An 8,088-nucleotide genomic window follows, 5' to 3' on the forward strand; every position below is an offset into this window, starting at 1 on the left:
ATGATATTTGTATTACTTTAAAACACTTTTATTTTTTGGTGTTACTGTTCCTTTAAGCAGGAGTGTGTGTGTCAGTGTGAAAATGATACAATACAAGAATATGCAAAACAGGTTCAATTTCACAACAAGTAACAGAAACCTATAGAGACGTCATGAAAGTAATACTAAGATATTACAGTCACACTATACAAACGTATTGTGCCTCGAGATAAGTCGAGAGAAATACTGAATAACTGATTCTCCAGAGGAAAAGGAGAGGAATTCAAAAGGGGGGATCTACATACCCCCAAGGCAAAGGGGCTCACCCAACAATCACTTGCACCCCTAGGAATTCCGCACCCTGTGCTGAGCAACGGATTCCTGCAAAATCCCAGAATGTTCAGGCAAATCCGAAACAGAATTATTCATCTGATCCCATTAATTTGGCCTCTTAAACTTTATATTTTGTTATTAGTGTCCCTTTAGTCTATAATCTGATCCTCAATACTGGCCTCATGCACGTCTAATACTAAAAACAGGTATGGGATCTCATATCCAGAATGCCCGGGACTTGAGGTTTTCTGGATAACAGATTGTTCTGTTATTTGGATTTTCATACCATAAGTCTACTAGAAAATCATATAAACATGAAATAAAGCCAATAGGCTGGTTTTGCCTCCAACAAGGATTAATTATATCTTAGTTGGAATCAAGTACAAGCTACTGTTTTATTATTACAGGCATAGCATCAGTTATCCAGAAACTCTGAATTACAGAATGGCCGTCTCCCATGGGGCCATTTTATCCAAATAATCCAACTTTTAAAAAATAATTTCCTTTTTCTGTGTAATAATAAAACAGTCGCTTGTACTTGATCCCAACTAAGATATAATTAATCCTTATTGGAGGCAAAACCAGCCTATTGGGTTTATTTAATGTTTATATGAATTCCTAGTAGACTTAAGGTATGAAGATCCAAATTATGTAAAGATCTATTATCTGGGAGCTCCCAAGTCCCGAGCATTCTGGATAACAGGTCCCATACCTGTACAGACAAAAAGGAAATAATTTTTAACAATTTGGAATATTTGGATAACATGGAGTCCAGGGGAGACAGGTTTCCAAATAACAGATCCCATACCTATATATATATATATATATATATATATATATATATATATATATATATATATATATATATATATATATATATATATAGTGATGGGCGAATTTATTCGCCAGACGCGAATTTGCGTGATTAGCCACCAGTGAATAAATTCGCAAAGCACACACGAAATTTCGCCGGCGTCAAAAACATTTTTTTTCCGGAAAAACGTGCGCCGTTTCGCGAATTTTCCGCCGTTTTGCAAATTTCGCACGAAATTCGAGAATTTCAAATTCGCCCATCACTATATATAAATCACATTGCTATTGCTCACTAGGCTATCGCAATTATATCCATAGACTAGCCTTGAAATGATGCAAGATATTAATTGCAACTGCCGTATACAGCCCAAACCTCCGGCGTGCATACAGTATTGGACATAAAATGCAGATGTACCCGAGGCCCCAATCTGTGCAGCTACAGGATCATGGATTTCACTGCATATGGAATTACCGCATGTTTACAAATCTGTCCATTAATTATGTAAGGTGGTGTTGAATCAGAAGGAGATTGTTAGGTAATCCTGTTCCACATTGTCCTCTCCCTAACCACAAATGCTGCAATTACCTAACCTTCTCCTTGTATAAAATGTCAATTTATAGTATATACTGATTCTTAATGCAAGGATCTAGCTGAATTCCAAGGAACAGAGTATCACTCATGTATTATAAGTTATAATGTACCCCCTACTGTAAATGATAAGGATATTAGAAGTCACTGAGGGGTTGTTCTGTGACCATATAAAGGCACAAGGCTGCAGGCTGAGTTATACAGGGAACTCTGAGTATCACTCATGTATTATAAGGGATAATGTACCCCCTACTGTAAATGATAAGGATATTAGAAGTCACTGAGGGGTTGTTCTGTGACCATATAAAGGCACAAGGCTGCAGGCTGAGTTATACAGGGAACTCTGAGTATCACTCATGTATTATAAGGGATAATGTACCCCCTACTGTAAATGATAAGGATATCAGAAGTCACTGAGGGGTTGTTCTGTGACCATATAAAGGCACAAGGCTGCAGGCTGAGTTATACAGGGAACTCTGAGTATCACTCATGTATTATAAGGGATAATGTACCCCCTACTGTAAATGATAAGGATATCAGAAGTCACTGAGGGGTTGTTCTGTGACCATATAAAGGCACAAGGCTGCAGGCTGAGTTATACAGGGAACTCTGAGTATCACTCATGTATTATAAGGGATAATGTACCCCCTACTGTAAATAATAAGGATATTAGAAGTCACTGAGGGGTTGTTCTGTGACCATATAAAGGCACAAGGCTGCAGGCTGAGTTATACAGGGAACTCTGAGTATCACTCATGTATTATAAGGGATAATGTACCCCCTACTGTAAATGATGTGAACTGCTCAGTCTGATACTGTATAATGAGAAATACTGTATATTGTGTAACAGTTTCTCCTGCACATACATATCACTTACAGGAGGGTTCTACCTGGGGCCATGAAATACTATAAGTCTCTATGTGTAGGGGAGGGGGCATGATGCACATGTAAAGAAAAAAAACAATCAATTTGGGATCTGTAAGGATTACTATCTCCAAAAATGAATAGCCGTTCCCATTGCAGCTCCACTTTTCTGGAGGTAAAATTTTTTGTCAAACATAAAATAATTAGAACCCAACAGAAACTGAATAAATTGAATAAGAAAACCACACTGTAGAGTCCTGCAGCGGGTCAGGTACCCTCCGGTACCCTGCGAGTTGTGGGTAGAAGTTCTAGGTGCGGGTATGGACGCGGGTCGGCGGTTCTGCTGGTTTGCGGGTCACAGGTCGGGCCGTGGGTCTTCTCAATAGTGATTTTTACTCCTTTTTTCTGATCACGTCAACTTCCGATGATGTCACTTCCGGTCTACAAGGACAGCACTTCCTGATTCTTGATGGTCAGCGGGTCACGGGTCCGGGTTGCGGATAAGGTACTTGCGGGTCGGGTAGCGGGTAAGAATGCGGGTTGTGGGTCCGGGTTGCGAATTGCAGGTTCAGGTCAGGTACGGTTTCCAAAAAATGGACCTGTGCGGGATTCTACCACAATGTGCCTCAGAAAATATGTTACATTTATCCAACCAATATTATATTGCTACCGTATCCACCTCATCATTGATAGATGAGTATAAAGCCACTACATCCATGGTAAACCATATCGATATGTTGCTTTCCATTTGGCATCTTGAAACTTATTTATACACATCGTGGTGTTTTTAAGAAAAGTAGGAAGTACCTCCACCAAGGGTCGTAACAAAGTATCCACATATTGTGACAAAATTTCCCCCAACAGAACCTATACTGGCAACTAGAGGTCTACCTTTCATATTCTCTAAGGATTTAGGCACTTTTGGCAGAATATGAAAGACAGGGATCACAGGGTTACTACATTCCACTGCCTCGCTTTCTTCGTTAGAGAGTATACCATCGTTCACATCGTTCACACCCTTATCCAATAACATTTGGTTCTTCTCCAACGGAGTATACATATCAATATCCATTAATTGTCTCATAACTTCAGTAACATAAGTAGAAGAATCTAAAACCACCACTGACCCCCCCCCTTTATCCGCATTTTGTATAACCAAACTTTTGTCCTTAATAAGGGACTGCAGTGCCCTCTGTTCTCCTTCAGTGAGATTATTACATTTTCTAGGACCCTGTGATTCTAATGTAGGCTCAATGTCCTTTTGCACTAACTTTTTTAGCTCAATCTGTAAATTTTTGGACTGTAAAGGGTAAAAATCTGAAAAAACCTGAATGTAACACATTAGACGCCCTATCTTGCTGAGATCATTCATTATACAAACCGTATTGAGATCTTGAAAATCATGTCATTCATATCATGTCCCAATAACAGGTCCCACTTTGAACCTTCTCCCATCTCTTCTATTTCAGGGTCGGCATTTCATATGATGGCAATATAGTAATATCTGTTTGTGTGTTTGAAAAAGTTAATAGTCGTATAAATCGATTCAAATCCAACATTGCAGTAAAGGCATCACCTTTTGATTCCGGTACATAATTGAATCGCCGTGATAAGAGGCTCAGTTCATCATAAGTTAATTCTCGTGAAGATAAATGAATTGCTATTGTTATTTCCTGATGCTCCGTGTGTTCTACAAGTGAGTGCCAGACCAGTCAAAATGTTCTGCTTAAAAAAAAGTCACTTCTGTAAACGTTTACACCTGATTGATTGCCATGGGTCACAAGACTAAGTGCAAACGTTGTGAGTTTACCACCTAATTAGGCCCAAGATCCAAATAAAAAGATCGGCATCTAAAACCTGCCAAAGTTTTTCTCTTTTTGGGAAATAAAAATGGCTTTAGTACCTGAATGCTGAAGCTTGAAGCCTTGACCATTTTTTTTTTTAAAAAGTTGATTTTTATTGAATTTTAACAACATAAAAAAAAAAAATTTGAAGGAAGTAAAGCTAGGTAGAAGGAAAGAAAGAAAGGGGAAAGTAGAGAAAGAGGTACGGCTGAAAAAGTGACTATCACTGGTTAGTCGTTGTGGCTGGCGACTCGAGCCAAGGGTTCCAAATATTCTCAAATTTCTTCGGGCATCCGCGTGCTAAGTAGGTGAGCTTGTACAGTTCCAGTTGCGAATTAATTAGTCCAATCCATCAATTCAGAGTCGGTGGCAAGGGGCCCATCCAGTGCAGGGCAACAACTTTTTTTGCGTAAAAGAAAAGCAACCTCATCAGGCATCTAGTGTTTACTCTAGGTATCACGGAGTCAAGGAGACCCAGAAGACAAGTAGCAGGGTTAAGTATCTGGGGAAGATCCAGTTCAGTAGCCATGAAGCTCACAATTGCCCTCCAAAATCTAAATATCACTGGGCAATCCCACATTAAATGCATGAAATTAGCGACAGAAGCATCAGATCTTGGACAGCTGGGTGAAGCTACTTTCCCCATCGTAAATAGTTTCTGAGGGGTGAGGTATGTTTGATGCGTGATCTTAAACTGTATGAGCTTATCTCTAACACTCACTAAAGGGACATATAGGTTGTCAATGATTTCTTCCCAATCATCTGGGTCAATACAAACCCCACTACTCTCCCACTTGTACTTCACCCTGGGTCGGGGATCATACCTATTAGAAATTAAGTGCTTATATGCATTGGATAGGAGCTTGACCTTGGCGGGTTGAGACATCAATTTCTCTATCCCTGTGTATTGTAGGTGCAGAGGAGGGGTTGGGAACTGTGCTGAGCAAAGATGACTGATCTGGTTATATCGGAATTCGGACAGGTCAGGCAGAGAGAGGATCTGGCGAAGTTGAGGTAGTGTATGAAGAGCGCCATCAGCATAAACTTGAGACAGCCGCTTAAACCAAATTTAGACCACGTTCCCACCTCTGAGAATGTGACTAAGTGTAGATATTTACTATTACCCCATAAAGGTGAATCTGGAGATAGAGTAGTAGCAGCTTTAGTGATTTGCACAATTGCATCCCAGGCTCTCTTAGTGGCATCCATTACAGGTAGTAAAGGGCCAAGATCCCTTCGAGTTCTATATAAAGCATTGTGCAGGCTTTTAACAGAATTAAAATATAGTGCCTCTATTATGGATGCCGGGTTGCCTTGACCATTTTTAGGTCGGGCCCCCCAAATTTTAAAACAAAGGGTTCCCCCCATTGAACAGATTATTAATAGTAGGGGCGCATTGCAGTCAGCCAGGAAGAGGGACATTTGCTAAACAGATTCCTCAATAGTATGTCACAGCCAAATCCACATGGAAAGATTAATACAGAAGCATAGCCTCTCCAAACCTTCATGTCCATGTGGATAATTGTAAATGGACCCTATTGATCTCTGGTGGGGTAAAGTCAAGACGTGAACATCCAAGCGTCATTGCATACAGTAGATATACCTAATTGATGGTTACAGTGTTGTATGCAAAGGCCTTATTATTCCAATAACACGTATCTGTACCCACTAATGTATGGAATTACTCAGGCGATGCAATCCATATGGAATCAGCAAGCATAAACTGAGTGATCAGGCCAAAGGTCAGGTCAGGCAGCAGGGGCAAATGGAGTCCAAGAACAGGTTAGAGTTCTCAACTGGGAAATCCAATAGGACAGACTAGGAGGGGGCAGGAGCACAGGAACAAGGCTGGGAATCACGGAATGAGGGGGGGTCTCAGGAACAGGACTCTCAGAAAAAGGACTCTCAGGAATCAGACCAGCAAGATCTGGGCTATGAAACACAATGACTGAGCAAGGAGCAATGGTCAGGGATAGGCTTATAAAGGGTCTTGATTACAGGATGAAGAACACATGGAACTAATGAGGTGGGTGGAGACAAGGGAGCAGATGAAAAAAAGAATACATGAGTAGGAGGACCTTTCAGGAGCAGCTGTGAGAGCCTCCAGTGGCTCAGATGGTAAGTGCACAGGCCCAGGAACACAATGAATCCCAGCTGATCCTGACACTCAATGGGTCAATATTCCATTGATATTAAAAAACACCAGGTCATTCTGCACAGAATCTGTCTCCACTAAGGTTAAACATAAGTATTTAGCTGCAGATGATGTCTACCTATGAGGTGGGAGGTTGATGTCAATGACTGATCTTTATCACTCACATTTAATATGCTACTGGATACCTCCAAACTGATGCCCTTTGTGTATTTTAAGCTCAAGATAAGAAAGATTCACATAGTAACATAGTAAGTTAGGTTGAAAAAAGACACATGTCCATCAAGTTCAACCTTGATGTCAAAAACCACTAGAGGGACCCAGAGTTTATCTCCTCTGTACCTGTGCTATAGTTGTATCTTTATACTCAACTCATAATGAAACTAAGAAAAGTCCCATTCTGTTCTTTGTTAAGATCATTTCTTATTATTAGCTGCAAGAAAGATCTACATGTCTGAAAACAAGCGAGACATGTGAAATAGCCTGGTTTCCTTTCAAACATCTTCTGCTTTGCACTCCAGTTTCTTTTTCTAAAATTAGAAGATCATCAGTGCAGAGCGAATGGGGAAAAATGTGGGGGAGTGTTATAGATGTGCAGGTTCTTATTCAGTCAAATGGGTTATCTGTCTGCAACTTAATGGCTGAAACTCTAAAATTGGTGTAATTTACTTATTTTGTGTAAAGAATGTCTCGCTTGGTCCTAATCCAACTTCACCTCAACATCAGTAAAGTGGAATGGTTGGTAAATTATGATGCTTGACAACCTGAAACCTAAGTGTCTACCTGAAGATGCTAGACAGAAGCCCCATATTGTTGACTTGTAGGTAATGTCATGAAAACAGTAACGTTTGCTTCAGTTATTGTAACCCAAGGAAGCCAATCAAAAGTTGAGTAGCCCTTACTGGTCTGCACTCTGCAAGCATCTGATTGGGTGCTGTGAGTTACTAGACCTGTGGTCTCCTGTAAAGTAACGATATTTTAAAGGCCCCTCAACTTATTTCAGAAGAACATGGGTTATAGCGCCTTCCATCAATGGTGGGGTGCTGCAGGTTTACTCGGATGGGTGACAAATAAACAAACAGTGCGTTTTAAGGTGCAATAAAATACAGATGCCCTGATATATTCAATATCCAGAATTTACAGTTCATACCAGTTTCTGGTTAGAACACTCGTACTTGAGTTCCAACAACACCAGAAGAACATTATTTTATGTCTATGCACCTGAACCCTACACAGTTACGTTACTCACCCAGACACTAACCCACAAATGTGCTCATACTGCTCAGTATATAGCATTCATTATCTTGAGTTCCTAAACATAGGATCTAAACCTCATCTGTTTAAAGGAGAACCTAAATATGAATGTGGCTCAAAATTCCAGATTTTATATATTGCACTGATTGCACGAGGCTTAAGTTTCAGCTTGTCAATAGCAGCAATGATCCAGGACTTCAAACTTGTCACAGGGGGTCACCATCTTGGAAAGTGTCTGTGACACTCACATGCTCAGTGGG

The sequence above is a fragment of the Xenopus laevis genome, chromosome 7S (assembly GCF_017654675.1).
Source record: "Xenopus laevis strain J_2021 chromosome 7S, Xenopus_laevis_v10.1, whole genome shotgun sequence".
Taxonomy (NCBI): domain Eukaryota; kingdom Metazoa; phylum Chordata; class Amphibia; order Anura; family Pipidae; genus Xenopus; species Xenopus laevis.